The following is a 10,657-nucleotide window of genomic DNA, read 5'->3' as shown; positions in this document are numbered from 1 at the left end:
TTGTATTTATTTAAATGTAAATATTCTGTGTCGGTTGCATAGTTGTGAGAACCATAGTTTGACTTTTGAAAGGCCGCCGGTTCGACACCGCTCAAGAGCATGTAGCTGTTTCTTTGGCAAGACTACTGTTTCTGTCTGTTTCTTTGGCAAGATTACTCAGCGACGCCCCTTCGACTATACTTCTAGATAGTAAATAGCGGTGGGATGGCGCAACGGATAAGGCGTTGGCTTTCCAATTATGCAAACCTGGTTCGACTCCCGGCTTCAGCTGGTTGTTGAAAACACCGCTCACCTCTACCCAGGGTGTAATAAATTGGGTGGGCGTAGTTGCTGAAGTAAAGGCGGCCGAGAGAAAGGAACCGGCCACCCTACTCTCCTTAGTGCCGAAGGCTTAGTACAATGGGAACCTTATCTTCTCATACCCGACACTGGAATCAAGTATGGGACCCTCTTTACCTTTACCTACCTTCAAGTCGTATTACACGCGAAAGATGTAAGAAGTGTTAGGCCTTCTGATTAAATGGCAGTTATCGTTAGTAACCCACACCTACGGAATTTATAATATTGATTGAATGTCAAAGAAAGCAATTCATCTTAAAATTTTCAGTTTTCATTTATCACTGGTTGGATAGTTTTGTTTTTACAGCTGAGACCACAGCCACAGACTTCTGTACATGGAATATTGTTCTTGTGGCAGCTGCACCTTCCTTCGCATCTTCGCATCCAAGTCTTTGGTTCTGCCAGCAAATCTCCAAGTCATATCGGAACCAGTCAGAGCATGAAAACCTAGAAGTGCAGAAGCACACTTTGGTCCCAAGTTGTTGTATATGTTTCGCACAGAAATGTCCCTCTTTAATCTGCCCTTTCCCGTGAGGAAAGTTTTAGACCCGGGTAAGTGTGGATACATGTAGATGAGCAACAACAAGATGTCCGAGTCTGGGGAACTGATAACCAGTTATGTTTCATTGGGAACAGTTAGAGCGCGCAGAACAATCAAAGTGTCTGCCTCTTCTTGACTGTGAGTCAGGAGCGAGTCTGGAATATTAACATTGCCCTTGGTTTGTGTTTCCGATGTCACCAGTAGATTTTTCAGTCTGTTGTTGGAGCTCTTGCTGTGATGTACAACCTTTTCAGCTAAATACTCGGTCAGTTCTCCTTTGGTGCGGATATCTGAGAGAAAGTCCTTCAGGGAAATATTCTGGATTAACCCTATTCGGACTAACGGGTGAACGGGTTCCGTCCATACCTAAAACTTTCATCGATTACATAAAAGTTACTGGCTCAAATTAGCTGAAGTTTTATGACTTTTCCTAAAAATTATTCATCTTTGTTTTAGTAATAAAATGACATTTTTATGTGGTATAGTTTTTTAGTTATCAGCAGTTTTTGATACCCTACTCCTAAAATTTCCAGGTCATCTGAAAAACTTTATCATCTTGTACAAGCAAGTTAGCAAACATTTGTATTGTTTTGTGCCTTCCAAGATTTACTGCGTGACCTACATGACTACTGACCATTTGGAATTACATGCATGACTGGACCGTGTGCCTTTAACGAAGATATTAACGATTTCAGGAGTTTATAACGGAGACATCAGAAAAATTAAAAAAAAAATGACTACTTTTAGCAAAAAAGCAATAGCAAAAAACTGGTAAAGTATGTGTGTCCACCTAAAATTTTAACTAATTTTTAATAATTTTGCTTTAACTTTGCGAAAAAAGCAACCTCGTAACGTTTTTATATCACAAGTTATTAGCAAATGAAAGTGTGGATGGAATAAGTACACACGTCAGGCCATTACCTCACAAAAATAGCTTAGTCCGAATAGGGTTAAAGTGGTTAAGGTTAGGGTTAAAGGTTCCGATGTCACCAGTAGTTTTTTCAGTCTGTTGTTGGAGCTCTTGCTGTGATGTACAAACTTTTCAGCTAAATACTCGGTCAGTTCTTTGGTGAGGATATCTGAGAGAAAGTCCTTCAGGGAAATATTCTGGATTAAAGTGTTGTCTTTCACGTGGTAATATGTTGACTTTCCCTTGGTCCTTTTTGTCCGCATCTGTTGCTTTAGTGATGTTTCGATGTACCGGTCAAACACCAACCTGATCTCGTCATGCTATGTACCCATGTTACAAATTATCTGAAGAAAGGCTTCAGCAAAGTCTTGGCATGTTTTCATTTATTCCGTTTTGGTAACTGCGTTTACCATAACCCTCCCATCAATGATGATCACTTGGTGAGTTGTCAGTTCATCTGGTAGGTCCACAGTGGTATATTCAACTGCTGTGTCTGTCATCTTTAAAGGTACTTGGAATAAATGGTTATCAGACCGCTGAGTAACAGTTACCTCATTCCTGTCAACTTATACCCGTTGTCTGTTACTACCGGTATCCAGCAGCTTCTCAAGATGACTGAGTATTGATGCCTTATCATATGCCAGCAGGAGGGATCCATCTGAAGGAAACAGGGATCGGGGCACCACACCAAACTCATACGTTCCGATGCATTCCTTGATGTCCATCTCCGGTCGACTTCTTGATATTACAATGAAACGCTGCAACAGTCCTCGCTCTTCTTTAATTTTAATTAGCCATGCTGATTTTTGCAATTGCATTGGCACTTTCGAATGTAGACAGTTTCTTTCTGGTCATTTTGTCCCACACGGAAAGTTTTCCTTCTACAAGACGTTCACTCGTTCAGTGACGAAACTTTCGAAAATCTGTTGCTCAATCTCATCACGCCGAAGGATGTTGTTTCTAGCACTTTCATTCATAACTGCTTTGGTGAGCAAATTGTAAATTTCATCTTCGTCAGAGGATTCAAATGGGTTTCTATGCTCGTGAAATACTGCGCTGAGTTTGATAGCATTTTGCGTTATTCTGGAGAGTTTTCCATCTGTGAGCTCATGGTGCTGCGTTCTCTTTGCCTTGCTACCAGAGTAGTACTTTTTCTCAAAGTCATGCAGCAAATTTGAGAGTTTGGGTGCGATGAGGAAGTATTTGTCTAGTGACTTTTGATTCTGTGTAATTCCAACTATGCCTCCAATAACCTTAAGTTCACGATTTTCTTTCTCAATCCCGTGGTCTGCACCTATTGATGTGAATCCAGCAACACCTTTGGTTACGCAGAAATTCCCTTTCATGAACTCTGCCAAAATCTCTGGGTGCTCCTTTTCTGCTTGCTGCATTGTAGAAATGTAAAGTGGTAAAAGGCGTGCATAATTTAAATGATCATGGGCAACAGTGGTTTATTTGTGCATCACATGTTATCATTAGACACTCTGGCTACTCGCAGACTGTTTGCTTCACAGATCATCGCCAGAAACTATTTCTACATAAAAAGCAGCAACTATGAGTTCTTCAATTTATTAAAAATCCTTAACAGGCTGTTTCGCCCTTTACTCCAGCATCACAGCCTGAGTAAACCTGTAAAAACCGTTATAGCCTACAAGCTTGGGTTCTCTTTGGTAGCCTACTCAGGGAGTCGAACCGTTTGGTTTTTCCGGTTCGGATCCGGTTCTGGTTCAAAGATTGTTTCAAAATTTGGTTCAGTTCCGGTTCAGGCTCGAAGAAACTTAAAACCGGTTTTATAAGTTCCGGTTCGGGTCCGATAAAATTAAGCCTAGGCCTACTATTGCCCAACTACTAACTAGCCCAATTGGGCGTGAAAACCGCAATAGGCTATAATTCATCCGTACAATGTGGCCTCCAAGATAACAACATGCTACGTACAACTTCACTTACCACAATGCGAACAATGACGTACGTAATGCTGGAGTGAACCGCTTTTTTCAACCGGTTCGGGTTCGGTTAGGGTTTAAGCTAACTCAAATTTTCTGCTCAGTTCCGGTTAAGGTTCAGACAAAATCGCACCAAAACCGGTTTACAAAAATCCGGTTCGGGTTCGGTTCGACTCCCTGAGCCTACTGTCATTCATCTATGACGTCACAAATTATAAAAAACAGTTGATTAAAATGATTCAATAAGCTTGCTGTATGTGCGTCACAAAGTAACTTTGTTACAAAGTATTTACGTCATAGAGTACTTTTGTAATTTTTTACTGTTAATGAATGGGGCCAAAATTTCATTTTGGCCACTTTGATAGGGGATTTCAGGTCATTAGAGTACACAGAAAAAATGCCACCCTAATTTTTTTTCATCTTTATTGTATCATCTGACAAAATCAAGAAAGTTTTTGCTTTTAACAAAAAAAAAACACGAAACCTTTTTTAATGACAAATGTGCCCACACTAAGAAACCGGCCAACATCACGCGGTTGTCCTTGCCCTTGTATCGCCTCTCTTTATTTGCAACATCTTGGTGGAATCGTTCATCTGCATGAAAATGCTATGCAATTCTATGGTTTCCCAGAAAGTTATGCACCACCGCCTTTAGACTAATGTATGCAGTTCTCTCAGCCCCATTCAGCAAGCTCTCTAACAACTCGTCTTCCAATATTTTTTTTCACATCTGTACCAGTAAAAACTCCAGCTCTAACTTTTGCATTGCACAGAGCTGGGAATAGTGCCTTTAACTGATTAATTGCTGCCTCAGTTTGCAGGGAAACAGCAAACTGTTTTATAAGGCCTAACTTGATAAGTTAGAGAGGCATAAAGATTCTTCTTGGATCAACAAGTGGAATGTTGGCCACATTGTGCTCATCAGGGTTGTATGATGCCCTAGCCGGCCATTTCTGTTGAATGTAGTGGTATTGTCACGCCTGTTGGTGAGCTAGGCTTGGTATGTTAAAGGTTAAAGCTCTTTAGTTTCAGTTGAAATTAAAATTAACTGATGTTCTAAGGCACGTTTTTTTCGAAGAAAACTGTGTTGCGTGTTATTAGTTGTTATTATAATCCTTTCTTTTTACTTCCTCATTCTGACAAGGAAATTGACATGCTTACTGAGCGCGTAGTCTACGAGATTAGACTTTTGTATGGGCGTAACATTTGGCAAACCTAACTTAGAAACCGAGCAGGTGTTTTGATATTGGTGAGACGAGTTGCTATGCTGTATAAACATTTTTAAATATTACATATAACGTGATTAAACGGTGACAAGATAGTCAACGAATGTTGGTTATTTTTAGTTTCAGATTACGATAGCTTTGGGGGTTACATCGCAGTGTACATTTAGTTTAGATGGATATGTTTTCAATATCTTTTAGCATATGAAAACGACCAATAAGGCGTTTTTTTAACAGAACAGTTTTTATCTTGCTTATAATTTTAAGGACCAATAAACAAAGATCGAATGCTTTAACAGCTCATATAGTTTTGTTGCAAATTATTTAAATAAACCGGATTTCATCACAGCCATGCTGAAGATTTTTTTGGTGAGTTTGTTGTACAAACATGCGTCAGGTTTGTTTATTTTCTGCACAATGTTTTTTTGTTACAAATTTATCTGAACCGCAAAAGTAAAAATTTAATTTAGTTGTTTAGATCGGTACTCCTCAACCTTGGGTCCAAGGACCCCCATGAGATGTATAAATGCCATTATTTTATAAAGGTAGTCCCATACTTGATTTCAAGTGTCGTGAATAAGAAGATAATGATCTCATTTTACTACGAGTTCGGCATTAGGGAGAGTAAGGGTGATTAATTCCTTTCTCTCGGCCGCTTTTTCTTTAAATAGTTTGCTTCTAAATGCATTACACCATAGGTTAGAGGTGAGCGATGATTGGAGCAACAACAAGCTTAAGCCGGGATTCGAAAAAGGTTTGCATTGTTGGATAGTCAGCGCCATATTTTCCGCTATTTCACCGCTTTCAAATTATTTACAAAGAAAGTAAACTTTAGACATAAAATGTTGCAGTCTACGTTTAAAAGAAGGTTAGGTTTGATTTTTGAATATTTATCCATGGACTGACAAAGTTTTTGATAGGTTATTTCTGGTAGTTTTGCATACATATAGAGACTTTTGATCTAGGGTCGGTTACCAATATTGGCCGAGTAAAGTTTTTTGTTTATTGAAGTTTTATCGCTTGAGAATAATTCCATCCATTGGATGCCTCTGATTGAAGAGTAATACTGAATTGCGTTGCTCAAGCGCACACCCCAAAAGCCGAACCAGCGCCGCTTGATTTTGACTCGGGCGCGAAACCATTGAGCTATCCTGGCGAAATTTTCAACATAAATTTTGGATTTTCTTTTTTTTCGTGGGAAACGGAGTTGTTCAGATTTCAGGGCAGGTGATAGAAAGCCAGGTGAGTGCAGCTTTGTCTAGTTTTGCTATCACATGCAATATGTTTGACGCCTTGTAAATGGGGCATTCAAGATGACAAGGAAAGCAGTTTGTTCCTTCGCGTCGCACTCGCAAGCCAATAAATCTTGTAACGTTGTCATCCTGGCTCACTTATAAACGTTTAGGGGCTGTGAGCGTTATGTTTATATGATAACAAAATGTTTGGAACAACTGGTTTAAAACTGATCTTGAGAACTATTTTGATGTAAAAATTAATCAGCAAATGCTGGGAGGAAGTTGTATTTATTATAAGTTCTATGGTGTAATATGTATCTAACAGACTGACCGGCGACTATGTAGGCTATACAATATGTGATGTAAAGGTATTCTAACTGCTAAACTAAACGTTTTCCTATAACTCAATCAAACCATTAACAAATCAGAGACCAACTCTTGCGTTTTTAAAAAGAATGGCGTGATCATCTTTTTTTGAAGTTTCACACTTTTCTGTCGAATTAACGACAAATTCATTGGAAAAGCCAGATATTAACATCAAGAGGTAATTTTATGGTGGATTAGAAATTATCCCAAAACTAGAAAAGTGACTGTTCTTTGAATTTGATATTATAACCTCCCTTTGTCCCGTGGGAGGGGGTCGGGTGGGACTTGGCGCTTTTCAAAGCAATATCACTAAAGAACTACGCAATCCACACCTTTGAAATTTTTTGACTTTTCCTAAAAATTATTCAAGTATTTATTCCGCTTTAAATGACATTGCTGTGGTCTATAGTTTTAGAGATATGACGTGATTTTCACAACATACTCTGATATTTTAGCTTGCTACTAGCTATAGTCCTTTTGTTTTCAAATTATACGGATTAATAGGATTACTGAGCGCAGTCGTGCGTGGATTTACGACGCAGATGTCTCGTGAGTTGGCTTTGTTATAAAGCATTCAACCATATTGATTCCGCCTTTTGTTTGCAAACTCGAGTTTTGAGTTGCTTTGATTAATCTTTTAATTACATCTGAGTTTCTTTGAAATTATATCAGAGAGTAAGTATACGATAAGCCATGCTGAAAAAGATGTAATTTTTTTCATTGTTTTCTATGGCCAATACAGTTTGTTTCTAACTTATAACAAGAAGCAGTGGGAAAATTCTTGACAAAACTCAGTCTATCTCATAAAACAAACAAATTGATGTGGGAAGTTTTTTGTTGATTTCTTGTTGGAACGTAACAAGGAGTGAGTTCTTGACTCGCCAATAAACTTTTGCATGTACCGGTACACTTATATTTACATGAATATTTATGGATGTTGTTAAAATGTTTTTATAAAAACGAGAGATTGAAGGATACTGAAACGAACTTGACATCTTCTGCCTAAACTGCTTGGCTTTTGTGGAAAAACACGCGCAGCTAAATTGTTGTGCTTTGACAAACATTGCACATACTGTATTGTCAGCAATGAATCTTTACCTAAATGGTAATTTTGCAGTTGCTTGAGAGATTACAAAATTATTTTTTCTCTATGAGGATTGAAACGTTTTGATATATCTCAGCAGAAACACTATTAGGACGAACTCAATAAATTCAAACATGGGCGAAACACGTGTCTATCGCTGTCAATTCTTGCTGCAAATCGGCTGCCGAGAAAAATTTTCATTCAAATGTTGGTCTTCAAAAGCTTACCTCAAAAAGGTGTAGGCGTATATCATTTTCTCAATAAATTTGGATGTTTATGTCATTTGGAGCAAAGTTGTTTGTTTGGTTGAAAGAATCTGACATCAATGCCTCGTTTTTGTAACGCATCGTAACGTAATCTATCAGTCAGCCGCTTTTGAGCCTTTTTGTTTTCGAATACATTTCCGTAACAAAAGATTGGCTTTTGTAATAACGCCATCAACCGCGAATTTGCATTCTTTGACTGCATCTCAAACGCTATACCATACTCAGCAATTTTTCTAAAAAATTGGTACACAAAATGCACATCTGACAAAATAAGGGAAATATGTTGAATTGAATTATTTTTTATACGGATTGTTTTCCTTGTCTCCCAAAAGTAACTAAAAAAAAGGAAAAACGATTTTTATAAAACTCATAAAATTAATTAAAGAAAAAGGATTTTTGTCGTATGGCATAAAAATATGTATGTTGAGGTTCACCTTGGTTTGCATGATGAAAAATTAAAATCATAACAAACAATTGCTCGAAGTGATTTTTACAGCTATTTGATCCTTCGCGATGATATCAAGTATAGATTCTATTACATGAAACCTGTTCAAACTATTTTTTTTTTTTAAACTGTGGTTGATTCAAGAATATAATACTTTGTAAATATAACTTACTTCATGTTTTGTTTTTACTTCAACTTTTTCACAAGCAAGACTTTACACAAACCAACTTCAGTGTGAGCTTACCCAATAATGTCGATAAGTTATTTGCAACGTGAGTCGATTGACCAGAGTAGCCTAAGTGGACCAGAAAGCTGTGGTCAAAACTTGATTACTTTTTCAAAATGTTTGCACATTGGGAACAGCAATCATTTTGTTTCAAATCAGCAAATCACTTTTTGTCATTGGTTCTACGTCTGAACTAATATACAACAAAATTGGTTTTCTGGGTCTTTGGTTCGGAAAAACATCATTATGATGTATTGTGACGTGGTCTATCAGCCAGCAGTAGTTTATGCGCCTTTTGTTCTTGGGTGTGTATCAATTACAAAAGATGGCTTTTGCAGTAACGCCATCAACCGCAAACATCATCTAAAATAATCATCTAAACATCATCTAAAATATTAATTCAAAATTTGAAGAGAAAAAAATCTTCTAATGCGTAAGAAATAGCTTGACACAAAATGCATGTCCAACAAATTAAAAAAACATGTAGAAAACCTTATCTTGCAAATCTAGTTGATAACATAAAAATACCAATTCAATCGTTTAGACGTTCATTTTCAAAATATCAAAAACTGTCAGTTTTGTCGAAAAAAAAAGTTAAAATTTTAGTGATTTTTTTGTACGATAATAAAAATCAACCCAAAAAAGATTTTTTTGCAAGATTTGATATCTTGCTAAATGTAGGCTATTTATGTTTACTATTGTAAGGACTTTGAGTTTGTCACGCATAACGGGAGTTCCCTTTGGCAATGTACAAACGACTTTTTCAATAGCCTACCAATACAATTTGACTGAACGATTATGATCACTACACTTTATCAAATGTGTTTGCAAAATTATTTCATTCAAAGTGATCATTGTTGGTAAGTATGGAAACAGATCACTTTTGTAATGCATCGTGACATACTGTAGTTTATCAATCAGGAGTTCTAGACGCTTTTTGTTGTTGAAGTGCATGAAGGTCCAAGTTGGAACGAGCTCCTATCGAAGCAAGTAACTACCTTTGAATAGGTTGTGGTTCAAACACCATGTGACACCAATAGGCTACCTTACTTTTCTGTATCAACCGCTAGCGAGAAAGCAAATCAGATACTTTTTACATCGATTAAACGTCTCTAGACTTTGAAACAATGTTAAAAACAAATAAATAGCTCCCTGGGATGTGCTGTAAACAAAGTGTTTCTTGATCATGTATAACCAAATTGGACATTATGAGTGTGAAAAGAAAACTGAACTGAACACAATGGTTACAAATAAAATGTTTACTAAAGCTCATTGCTTGATTTAGTTTTAATATCAAGTGATGACAGTACGTTTGAAAATGTATAAACTATAACAATAACATATGGCTCAAAAATAACTTGAAACAGTTTTTTGCGGTGATTTTGTCTCATTCTCTGCAAATGTTGAGACAAAGCGAAAGATTTTTGCAATGCCTCGGGCAAAACAAAAAGAAACGCAAGTCAGACGCCAATTACAATTTCATTGAAGCGTGGACAACGTCCACGCGTAAGAGAATAAAATCGAACACAATGGAATCATCCAGTCCCACTCAATCATAAGGTAATTAAGAAACGATTTCTCAAGTCAAATAAAAAAAATATGACCAACCATCAAATTATTTGATTTTTCAAATTGCGCTGTTATACAAATTGCAAAGATTTTCGATGCTATTTTGCCAGATAAATTATCTGCATCATGTAAAAATTTGATTGATCTATCTTGCGTAGTTTTTGAGTTACACGAGCTCAAATTGATAGTGTCGAACCGACCCCCCCACCCTCGTCCGCAAGTCAACTGGCTAAAATACGTCATAAGAAATAAGGTTAAACCAAACTCCACAATGCATATGCGTCATCGTTTTGTCTTCGGTATGATGGGTGCATTTGTTTCTGTGTAGATCCCACCTAGATATGGAGTTGTGATCGGATGGGGGGTATAAGACACCTAACTAACTCCATATCCAATCCATTTCCACATCTTTAAATCAATTGCCAGTGAAATTTTAGGAAGCGGCGCATAACATTATAGACGTCTTCGTAAACGCTTCAACAAATAAAAACATAAATACTATACGTCTAG

This window comes from Aplidium turbinatum, chromosome 5 (genome assembly GCF_918807975.1).
Source record: "Aplidium turbinatum chromosome 5, kaAplTurb1.1, whole genome shotgun sequence".
In the NCBI taxonomy this organism is placed as follows: domain Eukaryota; kingdom Metazoa; phylum Chordata; class Ascidiacea; order Aplousobranchia; family Polyclinidae; genus Aplidium; species Aplidium turbinatum.
The sequence above is the reverse complement of the archived record's forward strand: the minus strand, read 5'-3'. Positions refer to the sequence as shown.